The 12,140-nt window shown below is 43.0% G+C and overlaps 1 protein-coding gene across 2 annotated transcripts in view; it reads right to left on the reverse strand.

Annotated features, from left to right (window-relative positions):
* The window catches only part of TAOK1 (TAO kinase 1), a 69,512-nt gene extending 57,571 nt beyond the window's left edge, over positions 1–11,941 (reverse strand). The window contains exon 1 of one of the 2 annotated variants that reach the window (XM_088177172.1): positions 11,791–11,941. The gene's annotated coding sequence lies outside the window, so the exon portion shown is untranslated. Of the gene's footprint in view, positions 1–11,321; positions 11,403–11,790 lie in introns of those variants that run through there. The other variant, XM_088177174.1, reaches the window with a different exon arrangement.
* Between the last annotated feature and the right edge of the window lie 199 nt (positions 11,942–12,140).

Genomic DNA, 12,140 nt, shown 5'->3' on the forward strand with positions numbered 1-12,140 from the left:
CCTATCCATGTTTACAGGAACTGTAGTGCTCAGTATAGCTAACAAGCTGCATAAGAGACAACTGCTGCCAGGCCACAAAAGGGCTCCCATAAAGACAGAAAAATTCCAATACATTCTTATATTAATATAATTCCAAAGGCTTGAATAAAAATCATCCTGGTTATATCAGCCCAGCAGTTGGTTTTGGCTGCTCCCCTGACCCTGGCCAGGGCCCAAAAGTAATCTTGGTGGAAGGCTGCTGCTAGTACTACCTTGATATCTATAGAAACACCTCAAGTGTATGGGACAGTTCTCTGGTAGGAATTTACGTAAGCATGGCAAGAAGACACTCTGTAGTGCTCATTTAAATATCTCCAAAAAAATCAAAAACAGAGAAGGGTAATATTAAAAGATAAAACATCTCTGAAACAAGGAATTCTTGGATATTCATAAATTGCCCCCATATTTGCATCTCGCACAAAACACATCCCATCCTCCAGCAAGGCAGGAAGGAGTTATTTTTGAGAACTTGATAGTAAGAACTGAAAAGAAATAACTCTGCTTCTCTCACTCTCTTTTTCTATTAAGCTAATTCCTGTTGTATAAAGTCAGCTTGAAAGCTCCTTTCAAAGAAAAAGGGGGAGGGAGGAGAGGAAGAATCAGATTTGCTTGTTTTTTGCATTTGACATTCAGGTCTCGTTGCCCTGTTTTGTTTTCCTGGAGGACGCAGCGGCGCAGACCTCGCAGAATGATGACATCACACCTACAAAAAAAGCAAAACCCAAACAGGAGGGAAGCAGCTCTCCCTCAGACGAGTGCAGAACACCAGCTCTGCTTCTGGCTGGTGCCTTCTGGACAACTCAAAACTCAGTGGGTCTGGGGGTGACAAAATATTCCCTTCAGATCCTGGCCCATGTGAGCAGCCCATGAAAATGGAGGACACAGTCTTGCTCCTTTCCAGGCCAGGCAAAATCAAGTTAAAAGGTGTTTAGCTACTGTTCCCCTCTAGAGATAACTTGAACACTACATTGTTTTATGCCTGTTTATACCTGTTTTATTGTTGGTTAGGAGTTACACAGGCAAGTGGCTTTTACCACAATGAAACAAAGCAAAGTACAGCGTGTTTAAGTCACTCAGTAAATTGGAAGCTGCTCTTTCTGAAATGCTTTATGAAGTTATTTTTCTGTAAGAGGCAGGCATTCTGAGCAGCATCTTTCCTGCAGAGCAAGGAGCCATGCTGCACCAGGAACAGAGGAACTGCTAGGTGTGCATGCATGCAGAGTGCAACACCTGCACAGGATAAAAACACACCTCTTGTGGAGAAAATGTGTTCATATCTTGTCTATTTATTAAAACGCAGGAAAGGCCCTTGCCAGAACATGTGCACTAACTGCTTCATGTCACAAGGAGGTTCACCCTTCATGTAATACCTGAACTCAACATATTGACGTGATTGGCAAGCTCAGAAGTAACAGGTTTTAAGTGAGAAATACCTGCCAAATCTTGGAAGAAAATCTCCATTTAAGACACTAAACTAGATAGCACACGACCACTCTCCTTCCTTCTAATAATTTATGGCTTAATTTTAACAACAACAACAAAAAGCAGGAAAGAAACAAAGAGAATTACAGAAGTGGAAGTTACTAAATATTCAGTGGTCACATGGTTCCACTTATAGCTACTGAACAGCACAATGGTGACAAAGCATTTGATTGCTTTTGCTGTGATTTTTTTCGTAATTGAACATGAAACTATGAAGATTACCATCTCTACCTTATGTACAAGCTCAATTCAGACACAACACTAATAATTCCTCAAAGCAGCACAACAAACCTAGCCTTGCTATTAACTTAAAGACAATGCTCCAACAGGAACATCAGTTTACCAGGGCTCATTCTCAGATTTAGTCCAGAAAAATATTTTTTAAATATGCCCTGACAGAGGATCTCACATTCCTTTCCAGAACTCAAAAGTCCTGTTATTACTATGAAATACTAGGAAAAGGGTCTTCATCCAGAGGGTGTTGGAGCACTGAACAAGCTCCCCAAGGAAGCAGTCACAGGCTGAGAGTTCAAGAAGTATTTAGACAATGATGTCAGGCACACAGTGGGATTCTTGGGGCCACAGGAGCTGGACTTGGATGATCCTTGTGGGTCACTTTCAACTCAGAATATTCTGTGATCATCTGCCTTGAGAAATCCTCTCATAAAAGTGGCTGATTTCAGATCAACAAATGGCTGATTTCAGATCAAATGCAACTAGATTTCTGTAAAGCAGCTGATGTTGTCTACAGAATTTGACTTCTAAGAGTAAAACAGTAAGTGCATTCCAGTGTCTATCTAAAGATCTCAATCTCCTGCCCCAGCGATTAAAAGGAAGGAAAATGAGACAAGCAACTGCCTTTAAGGAAGCATCAAAAACAGGTGGTAACTCCAATCCAAGATGGAATTCTGCTTCTAAGTTTGAAGTCTGAGCTCTGTTGTCTCAGATAGGCCCAACGGAGCATGCTGAGTCCTGCTGGGTTGACTCTGGAGACCAGTCAGGACAGTTGGACAATGACCATCTCTGTAATTTTCTGCTTACATATTTACAGAATGTATTTAAGTGGTGAGACCGTATGTGTCATGTCCTTAGAAATGCTAATCACAGGCATGAAATCACATACAGAAAACCCCTAAATCAGCAGGTGCTTGCTGCCTCCAAACCAGAAAATAAGCAGACAAGTAGAATCACAACTCACACCATTCTGTCCTTCCACTCATGCTGCTCCATATCATCCTTGTTTCCCCAACACCTATGTAAATAGGTAGGTAGATTTTGCAACAGGCATAATAAACAGGTATGAACTACTTCAAACCAGCACAGGTAACATTAGTTTCAAAGCTGAAAGCAGCTTTTGGAGAAAGCTTACTAAATTTCACGCTCTATGTCATCCAACATGGAACAAAAATCCCTCAGAAAAACAAGATCCCAAAATACTGAGCACTTTCACACAGGTACTCAGATTTCAAGGTTTTAATGATTTTTGGGAGTTATTCCAGTTTAAAAGAAGCAACAAAATTCTCAGTTTTATTATTTCCAGGTAAGCTCCAGCCATTTTACTGCACAGATACGCCTTAAATGAATCTCCACACTGCAAACCTCTCTGCAGAGACAGGTACAGTAGAATCTAGAACAGATGAAAGTTACTGGTGATGAGCTGAGCAATTGCTCACTCTGCAATGCTTATGGATTCCCGACAGGCACAGGGGCTGGAAACTCCTTTTCCTTCCCAGGGCATCGGGTGAGAACCCTTTCAGCTTTTTACAGCAATGTGCATTTGCATTACACAATAACTAGACCCTGTAGAAAAGGTGAGATTCAGCTGTGGCAGAGACTGCACAAACAGGGTGAAAAGATACACTCTGCCTCCACAGAGCTCCATAAAAATGTCCAGACAACATCCGACTTTTGCAATTTTATACGCTCAGGGATATTTTTCACTTAGATGGGCAGTCCCTGGTTATCCCTGTGCGTGACTGACTCCAAAAATGAAAAAAACTTAGTTTGTTGTTCATCAAGTCCAGGGACCGATTTACAATGCATTAAAAGCCCTTTTCAGATATATATATATAGATAAAAATCAGCAAAAAGTCTCATCATAGTAACAAAGAATATTAAAAATTTCAAGATTCAGCCAGCTTATTCATGCCCAGCATTAAACTGCCATCATGGCAGGAAAAATCTACACAGTGCTCCTATATTGAAACAAGAAACCCCATCCCCTGCATTTTGAGCAGGTCAGGCAGATTTTCAGAGGGAGATGTGGGACAGTGGTGCTGCTGAACATTGAGGTCTGTGATGCTCCACCACACCCCACAGGCAAAGCAGCATCTCCTACACTTCTGCCTCCACCTTAAAACCTGGAAGGTGCTGATGCTAACTGGGGACCAAGGAGACAAATTCTTCTACTCCATCACCAGCAGCCATGCTGAGCAAATACTTATTTCTCCACCTGTACTTCAGTATCCCCATCTCACAAATGTGGAAAATAAATATGCCTTTATCATCATTTGAAATACCTTGAGATTTGTGGATGAAATTCAGAGCAGGGAATTACTATTATTATTCTGCTAATTCAGAGGAAAATATAAAACCATCGCATACGTGAGATAATATTTCTTTGCTAAAGCTTAAATTTCTATTTGTGTATTAATATTTCATTTCTTGTATTAATATTAATTATAGCTATTTCTGTTTAAACATAAAATATTTGTAATACCTACAGAAAAACATTGTGATTATACCAATTTATAGTCACTAGAGTAATTAATTTTCAGTACCAGAGATTCCCACAGCAATGGGAAGACTATTCAAATGAGGATCACACACCCTGGTGCTGGACCAGCCAGTGTGGAAAAACTCCAGATCCCAGTGTGACAGCCCACCTGCAGAGTGGTCCACAACTATCAATTCCAGCAACAGGGAAAAACATAAGAGACTTAAAATAATGTGCTAATTATTATTTTCAAGATATAAGGGCCATTCAAGAAAAAGCACTAAAATATGGGGCTTTTCCAGAATATTTTTTAAAACTGGGCATCAAAAATTCCATGTCAAATTTTTATTCCATAAACTAGCAAATAACTCTTTAAATGTTCTTCATGTTTTTGTGACTAATTATGAGCTAGTGAAGGTAAATTATGTACTTTATAAGTAAACTATTTTCACGTTAGTCTAGTATTCAAAGCACTCTGCTTGTTATTGTCAAATCAGGAACGAATCTTTTGCCCAGTCTTGTTTCTGCAAATAAATTTACATCATCAGTATTGTAATGAAATCAAAGTAAATGTGAGGATGAAGACTTCCTTCTTCCATAACATTTTATTTTGGATAAAAAATACCATGTATACAGACATCTTAAGTACAGATTATCTTAGTGTTTGGCTCCCTGTGCTCTGTCCTTCCAGTCAGCAATAGAAATGTTGAATTCTCTGGTCAGTTCAGGACAACTGTGTAGGTTGATCTGCTAAGAATGTGGTCAACTGAGCTAGCAGCTGACAGCAACATCTTCTGAGAGCAGGAGAAGGAAGTATCTCCAGTGATTGTCATGCAATCACCTAAATTCAGCCCAATCATCCTCACTAAACCCTCTTCTCCCACCTCCATGGGCACTCCAGCTTGTACAGATCTGGTGGCTTCTGGAATGGAGATGCTCTAGGATTTCTTTGCCCATTTATTGTGTGAAATGAAGGGAAAAATAACCTTCCATCACTTACAAAGGACAGATGATCAGCATTCAGATGGGTTCGCCTGCATTCTTGCTGCAAAACGGGCAGGTCCCAGCAAGAATTAAAAGGAGGTTCTACCACACACCTCCAGCCAGAGACTAACCTAGTTTTAAACACTTCAAAGCATGTGTTAGAGGGGGGTTTGTGTGGAAAGGGAAGAAGGAAAATTAAGCCAAAAACACAGGTAAGAGTTCAGGGTTTGCCTATATGGCAATTAACCCATAATAAAAATGGAGCTTGGCATTCTTTGCAAGGCAGGGCCTCTGAAATGTATCATTATTTCCTTCCCAACTCTGACATGCACTTCTAGGAGACAGAAGGAATTTTTGTCAAGGCCAAGGTTACCCTCTTTTTTAACTAAAGTTGCAAGCCTTCCTAAAAACCCCAATCTAAGAGCCTGGCTGCATACTCAGGTGTACCAAGCAAGTATAAAGTGGGGTTTGTACCAGCTCGGCTGATGCCAGGGAAAATCAGATCACTGCACCTTAGTCTTTATAGATGGCAAAACCACATTTCTGCAGTCAGTCCAGTACATAATTCTCAAGATAAGGCTTTAATATGCAAAGACTAATTTAAAAAGCCCAAGGAGACACAGGAGAGTGATGGATTAAAGGCAGAAGATTATGTGCTGTGCACAGACCCTGTGTTCTGTTTGACCCTCAAAGAGGGACGCACCTTACCTAGGGGTACAGGGCCAAATCATACCAAAATAGATTCCAAACCCAGGGTTTAACTAGTTTGCTATCTAGGCCAGGAAACAGTTCTGGAACACATTTAACACACTTTAATCGCATCAAATCACAGCTGGCCCAGAACTGATTTTAACAACTGTCAACTGCTCCTCGGAACAGGCAAAGCCAAAAAGAAGATCACAGCACACGGTTTATGAAGAGCACAGAGACAACACAAACATCCAGAGCACCAGCAGCAGAGCAAGGCACATTCAAATCCCATGATCTTTATTCAGATTGGGTTACAAGGAAGTGGGAACTGGGAGGAGTTAATGTTAGTGACAACTGCAAGCCAGAACTAAAGGAGAAACATGTTGCACTGCCACCAGGACACAGCTTGAGAAATCCTAATAACTGATGGAGAAAGTTAATGCACTACTTACTGGATACCCGTGGCCTATTTGAGAAACAGCACTAGCAAAAATAACCTCTCCTCTCATCTCGGCTGGGGAGAGAGGGACAGTCACCAATTAAAAGGGGACTGAGGTGGGAAATGAGAATTGCATATTAAGAATGGTGAAAGAGGCAAAAATAACAAACATGTGCAATAGCACATGAGATTCTTTCCAAGAAATCTCAGTACATTTTCTCTGGGCATGGGCTCATGGGTCTGTTACTGCCCTTGAGCAGTGGAATGTCAGGGAAGATTGCTGGGTGCTTGGAAAACAGACTGAACACATGGATGGGGAGCAAGCCAAAAGTGTTACAAGAAATGGTCCCTACCCTTTCAACATACTTGCATATCCCTCTTTCCCATGCTCCTGGATCCCAAAGCTTTCCAGACATTAGAAATCAGCCAGACCAGAATGAACTGAAGCTGAACCAGCAATGTAAAAGGAAGGACTGATCCTAAGGACCTAACCCCTCAAAATCTATGTCTAGCGGTGCCCAACAAATGGCAGAAGGCTAAAGGGAAGAAAAAGAAGTTTTAAAGTTTAGATGAACTAAGTGAAAGGCTGAAAGCAACTTTATTCACATTTTAAGAATTCACCTGTAATGCATATTGGCTTTCGGTCTAAAGCTATAGCAAAAATTTCTGAGATTAACAGTAATCATCAAAATTTTCTTTTCAAATATGGATTGACAAAACCGACATGCAATAAAAGCTTCCAGTGAAACTCACAGGCACTGTTCCCCCACATTCTGATAGGAGGCTGCCCTGTAAACCACACTGAACTCAATGAGTGTAGGAGAAAACTGTTTTTATAAAACTACATCTCACTCTAAAGAAAATATTTGCATGGCTGTAGCCAGAAGTGTAATAAGGGTCATTGGAAGATCACAGGCACAGAAAACTGAAGAGCCTGCCAGCTTTAGAGTTTTGTGACTTTTACTTTTTTTCCCCAAGATCTAACTTTTCCCTCAAACAAAACATTTCCAGCCTTTTCCATCCTAAGGACAATATTCAATATGTAAATCTCATGCTGTCACCCCATCCTGACCCCTAAAGAAAAATCAAAGCTGTTTCCAGCCAAGCAATACAGCAGGCTTAAACTACCCTAAGCTACTGTCCAGTTGTATTAAGAAGCCATCATCACTCTAACTCATGTTGGACCAATCCCTAAGAGAAAGAAAACCTCACCTCCAAGCTATAGGTGTGTAACTAATGCTGTAGATCTGTCCTCAGCAAGCTCTGATTAAACTGGAGAAACTTCTCTGTTTGGACAAAACTTATTGCTGCTTTGGCAATTTCATGCTATGTTTACAGTGGCTACCTTGCCTCTTCATCTGGCAAAGAAACAAAGATTTAGCAGAATGTGAAAAAAAAATAAAATCAAGAGGAATAATGCACTGATTTCTGATCAAGTATTAGAAGTTCTTAATGGCTTCCCTTCCATAATTAAAAGAATACTGTAATTCCAGTGATCACCAAATATTTGTTCAAAAATTGCTTTAAGAACCAAGTTTGGAGCCCCCACTGTGCTGGCTAATGTCCATTGTGTTTCTAAGGGCCTTCAGAAAGTATTCCCTCCTCCATGTTCTGTACTGTAAATGAGCACTTAGGCAAGCAAGAAGGAATAGTGTGTAAAAGCCAACTCTGCTTTTAAACAGCTCTCTACCTTTTCCTACTATTTTCTGCACACTTCTTCCCCTCAGACACTTTGCATTTCACCTCTGATTTAATGTTTTCATATTTTAATTTTTTTTTACAGGAAGGACTCTCCCTCTGGAACTTCACATGAGGAGATTAGTGATTTTCTGACCCTTTGTCCATTGAATTTTTTTCAGTCTCTTCTCCACAGAGAAATCAATGTATGATCAGCAATGCCTCAGCATGTTAAAGGACAATAAAAACAAAGGATCCTGAAACCTACCCACTACAAGTTTAGCAAAAAGTGCCACCAGCCACCTCTGTCTTTAAACCTGATTGCTGGCTGTGTTGGTGCAGCGCAGCCCCTGGGGTTGTCTCTAACCTCACCTCACTGTGCACTGAGCCATTTCAGATCACCAAGCTGACACTAAACTGTATTTTTCTTTAGGTTAGCTTTCTGCTGGTGCAGGATCAAAGACCAGAGCCAATGGAATGACACATGGAGAAGCAGGTGGAGGACAGGACTGCACACCTCAGTCAACTTCCAGCGTAAGGGGAACTCGCCAGAGAGCACCAGGCTGCACACACCAGGGCTTCATCCTGCACCATGTCCATCCAGAACGAGCACTTCGTGGAGAGGAGTAGGACACACACAATATTATAGAAGAAAGGACAGATGTGGGTCTCAGTTTTAAATCATCCTGCTCTGTGCTGTTACAGGCAAGCTTGTCCCAAGCATGGTTAACCAGGAGAGGACAGAACTGAAACCCTGCTGTCAGACCCAGGACACTTTCCAGTTCAGACACAACTCCAGTCCAGGGTTGAAGCTCAGCTCTTCCCTTTGTCCAGGTTCACAAAAGGAAATAAAGTAAAATCCTTGACACCACACAGCATACTTGAACAGGAAAAAGGTAAAGGCCACCCAGCACCACGCCATTCAGAAGACAAGAGCATGCCTCACCCATGGTAACACCAAAGATTTTTATAATTTCTAGTATGCACTTCAACCTAACAATATCTTGTTTACATGATTTTAATATGAACAGAAACACAACAGAAAATGCTTCTAAGATAGGATCTTTGTGATTATGGGAGTGCTCTCCAAAACACACTGAGAATAGAATAAGACAAGCAGTATTTACCACAGCTTCCTCATCACCTCTGGATCACAAAAAGAGCCAGATCAACCCTAATTAACTTCTTACTTGACAAAATACCTATACTGTCAAAAAAATTTCTACGAGACATATTTTTTCAAATGACCTTACTCCCTACTAAGTCAGACCAGAAGCATATCCATGCAGAAGTAACAGACATGAGAGACAACAGCAGCAGTATATCCAGTCTGTCTTTGCTAGAAAGAGAATTACAACTGAAAACCAAGTACCTGGGAACCACCTAAAGCTCTGTTGAGTATGCAAGGGTTGTTGTCAAAGTGGAACTCACTACTGCAGAGTCAGCTACCTACATACAACATCTTTAAAACAAATCTCTGAAATTGCTGCCATATCTATTGTTCTCTACAAAACACCCTCATTACAGGAAATCCACTACTAGGATACATCTGAAGATGTAATTATTAGTGTGATATTTGCTTCTCTTCCAATGAATCTCACCAAGCATAAAACCTGAGACTGTCTTACTATTCATTAAAAACATGTTATTCTGGAGACAAAAACTGGTGAATAGGGCCAGAGATGAAAACTTCACAATTGGAAACGTTATTTAGCTGGAAGTAAACATTTAAAGTTCTTCAGTCTAGCTTACACTGGAATTTAACAGCAGGACATAGATAACTTTTTCAAATAGTCTAACTTGAGGCCTAAGCCACCTTATCTGTACATAATTTTAATGCCAACATCTGGTCCTGTACAGGCAACACTTAATTCAGTCTAGTTAAAAAGAAAAATAACATCCAACTATCCAAAGAGATTTTACTTCAGGCGGTTTTTATTCCAGCAAGATTAAACTTAAAATTAAGCTGTTCTACCAGAATCACCTTCTCTTCACTGAGATACTGTTAAAAGAGGAGAAAAACATTCTCTCAAGTTCAAAGGACAAATTGAGGTTCAAGTTTATCAATGTATTTCAGTCTACGGATAAAATGAAGAGGAGTCCTAAAAATGGCAAACATACCAGTCAGAACTAGGCCAATGTTGTGGAGAATCTAATATGAAGGCTCAAACCAATCGTTGATTAGGTTTGCCCTTGGACATAAGTAGCAAAAACTATGACACATTAACTATGAGGAGGCACAAAGGCAAGGAAAATGTAGGCTCAAAGTAGGCTCAAGAAAAGCACACCAAAAACTGTGTGTATTGCAACAGAAGTTGTTATTCTGTAATCCTGAAATATGAAAACAAACCTTCCCTAGTGTCAAAATGTATCAGTTTTTCATGGTTTTCACTATTATGTGCTAGCTACTAAAGCTGTTTTTCAGACACTGAAGATCTGAACTATATTGTTCAATTTTATATATATATTTTGGGGTGGTATTTTTGAAACGTTTCATCTGAAGCATTCCAAGCTGATAACCTTTATCCAAATACATAAAACAAGAACCATGTCAAATGCACTATAAATAGCATTAATAGTAAGGAATCAATAACATCCAAACCTTTAGGTAACATCTTATTAATCCGCCCTTGGCATGCATGGGCACACTGCTGTAACGGCTCTCAAAATGTAATAGTCAAAGGTGAAGGACACAATTTGTTCAACTAGTTAATGCAACTGCTATTTAACCAACAGAGCCACTAAAATGCCACCTAATGAAATACTCCATGCCATGATAAGCAGCAGAGACAAGCACGATAAACATGGAACGTTTTTCTAAGAAAATATATTAAAAGTCCTCAGGGCTGTTACCGATCTGTCATATTTTTTTCCGAAGGCATGTGAAGATCTACATTTGACAACAACCATTTTAATCTCTGGTTCTCCCCCCCACCCCATTTCTTGTACCGCGCCCAACACAATGGTACAACTGCATCTCCCAGGTATCGCCTTGATATTTATTTCTGCTTTCACAGTGACAAAGGTCAACTCTAATGCTCCAAAGATGCTTGCAGCAAAGCGGGGTGAGAGATATTTCTAACGACATACCCACACGCGGGTTACAGAAATCCAGCCTCCATGAGATGTTTTAATCTGACAAATTAAAATGGTTGGGAAACGCTATTTGGGTAACGGAATCGGCCGCCACATGCATTGCTGAGGGGGGAGCAATAAAAGGTCTTTAAAATAGGTCACTTTCAGCCAAATCCCACACCAGCACCGAACAAAATGGTATATACACTGAAAACTCACCGCTTGGGGAGGAGCGAGGGGCATGGAGGAAAAAAAAAAAAAAAAAAAAAAGGCTGAAAAAAAATAAAAGGGCATAAATCCGCGCGGGTCTCCGAGGGACCCCCTACCCTCTCTGGGGGTCGGGGCTCGGCCGGCGGAGCCCCCGGGGGAGCCGCAGACAAAAAGGGCCGCGGCGCTGGGGCACGCCTGGCCGCGGGGCCGGCCCCGGCCCCAGCCCTGGGCCTCCGGCGGCCCCTGACAGCGGGGAACACCCCTCCGCCCGCGGCCGCCCCTCCGCGGGAAGCGCCATTTCGCCGCCCGTTCCCCCGCCGGTGCTCGGCGGCGGCGGCCCCGACCCTGCGGCACTGCCGCAGAGCGCGGCGGGGGAGGCGCCGGCCCCACCGGGCCGCTCCCCCCCCCCCCCACCTCCTCCTCCCGCACCCTCCCGGGGCCGCCCCGGCCGAGCCCCCCGCCGCGCTGCCTGCCTTACCCTCCGCCGCAGCCGGGCTGGGAGCGCCGGTCGGCCCCCCGCGGAGGAGGAGGAGGAGGAGGAGAAGGAGGAGGAGGAGCGGGGCAAGGGGCGGCGGCCCCGCGGGGGGAGGCGCCCCCGGAGGGGCGTCGGGCCCGGCCCCCGCGGGTGCCCGGGCGCGGCGGGCACAAAGGCGGCGGGGCACGGCACCTAAGATGGCAGGGCGGGCGCGGCGGAGCGCTCAGCCGCCGCCACCGCCGCCGCCACTACCACCGCTGCCGCTGCCTGGGCCCCGCTCGCCGAGCCGCGGCCAGGCCGCGCCGCGGAGGCGCGGCGTGCGGGAGGGCGGGCGGCGCCGGCCGTGCCGCCGC

This window comes from Sturnus vulgaris, chromosome 21 (genome assembly GCF_052056855.1).
Source record: "Sturnus vulgaris isolate bStuVul1 chromosome 21, bStuVul1.hap1, whole genome shotgun sequence".
Taxonomy (NCBI): Eukaryota; Metazoa; Chordata; class Aves; order Passeriformes; family Sturnidae; genus Sturnus; species Sturnus vulgaris.